Raw genomic sequence first — 2,398 nt, 5'->3', positions numbered from 1 at the left:
AGTCTGATTCACCTCTTATAAGATATAAAATTTAAGATGTGCTCTGTTGAGTTATGTCGAAAAAAATATTTAGAGAACAATGTTTATAAGATATATGAAAAATAAAGAGCCAACAAAAACATGTCAAATAAGTTAGTTAATATTTTAAATAAAATTTATAACGGAGACCAACAATAAATTAGCATGAAAGATAACATAAAATACTGATAGAAGAAACAATCAATATGAATTTATGAATATAAATATACTGATAGAAGGAACAATCAATATGAATTTATGAATATAAATATACTATCTAAGTATTAAAAGGAACAATCAATATGAATTTATGAATATAAATATACTATCTAAGTATTAAAAGGAACAATCAATATGAATTTATGAATATAAATATACTATCTAAGTATTAAAAGGAACAATCAATATGAATTTATGAATATAAATATACTATCTAAGTATTCAGTATTATAATCAACAAACTAAATACACACAAGTTTACAAATTTTGAACATTTAGAAAAACAAATCTCAAGATTACAATGAATACATTGTCTAAGACTTTTGCTATCTTACCATAAGAATCTAGAAAATAGAAGAAAAAAAAAATTATCAAAATTGTGTAATAGTTTTCAAAAGATCTTAAAAATCATCATATAAACTCCAAAGCAAACAAATATTAACTGTTAATCCAAAAAATAATTATAATATATTGTAATACATTAGATGATCATACAAACTTTACTACAACACAAATATAAATTAGATCAAGTAGTAGATAAATCTAATACTTTAGATAGTATTACTATAATAAGTAAAATGTTACATCACATTAGTTAAATTCATTCTATTTTTTTTACTTTTTATATTATCTTACAAAGGCTATTTAATATTAATTAAAGTTCATTACAATATTTATTGTGATTAAATTTTAAATCTAAATATTATACTACCCCTCTGATGTTTTAGTATAAACACACAAATTAAGAAAAATATACTTTTGTAAAAAGCCCTCAACTACAGCAAAAAAAAAAAGTTATCAAAATAACTAATCATTGCTATTTTGAACGAATAAGACAAAAACAATATATTAATTTTTAATATATTAATCAATTGCTTTATTAGTTTTACATAAAAAGTTTCAAAACATCATACAAATTGAAACTAAAACACCTCCTAACAAATCATACAGTAAAAAACGGAGGGAGTATCACATATATATAACAATCATAAATTAATTGTAAAGTTTTTCTAACAACAAATCAAAATTAGATATTATGCAAATAGTTCAAACGTTTATGTTATTCAAAAAAATATATATGTAAAATGTATGGTAAAATACTATAATGTATTAACAGTTTACATGCATCAATCAATTTATATAATATTTTAAAATATAAATTGATATTTTTCAAAAATATGAATATGTTTATAAACATAATTATTACATTTATATTAATATTTTTCAAAAATATGAATAATTATTATATTTATAAATACAAATAACTAAATAGCTAATAAAAGGGTATAGTTGTAAGTAAACATAAATAATAAAATCAACAAATCATATTTCAGATAAAAAAAAGTATTTAAATCAGTTAAATAATTAGTTTAAAAGTTATTATAAGACTAAACTAAATTATTAATACTTGTGCGTAGAGCGAGTATAAAATTTAGTGGTTATCAAATACTTCATTTACACCGAACATCTCTTGAACCATTCAAGATCTACGAAAACAATCGGAAGCAAAACATTGGACTCGATCTCCCTTGGCTTATGTTAAATGTAATTTTGATGCAGCTTTTAATATGCAAACACAAGAAAGAAACGCGGGATGGATTATATGTGATGATCAAGGTAATGCAAAATATTGGGGAGCAGCGGTCTTGCCACTTTCTTCCACAAGCTTGGAGGCAGAAGGAAAAGCTCTTCTTTGTGTAACTCAATTATGTTGGAGTTTAGGATATAAATATATTGTTTTGAAAGTGATTCTCAGTCCTTGGTTTATATACTTCAGGATCTTCACTCTGACATATTTCCTCAGCATCTAATTAATGATAGAGTGTTTTACACTATAGGACAGTTTCCAAGTTTTTATTACATCATAAAGCAGTTTCAGCTATTAGGGTAGTTTATTTTGGTTGTTTACCTTGATGCCCTCGACTAAGACCAAACCAAAGTTACATTTTCTAAGCAGTGGGATCTATCATTTCCTCTCTCCTGACTTTCTTCTCCATTAATCTCGTTCTTTCTTTCATTTCTAACAAAAAATTGATTTTAGAAACTCATTCTTCAACCCCTTCAAAACATAAATCTTAGATCTTTTGATTTTCTTTGCATCGGTTTTCTTCTCCCAACCTAGATAAGTCAATTATAAAAAAAAAATCCAGTAAGTTATGAG

The sequence above is a fragment of the Brassica oleracea genome, chromosome C5 (genome assembly GCF_000695525.1).
Source record: "Brassica oleracea var. oleracea cultivar TO1000 chromosome C5, BOL, whole genome shotgun sequence".
Classification (NCBI taxonomy): domain Eukaryota; kingdom Viridiplantae; phylum Streptophyta; class Magnoliopsida; order Brassicales; family Brassicaceae; genus Brassica; species Brassica oleracea.
Note: the sequence above shows the minus strand (reverse complement) of the source record.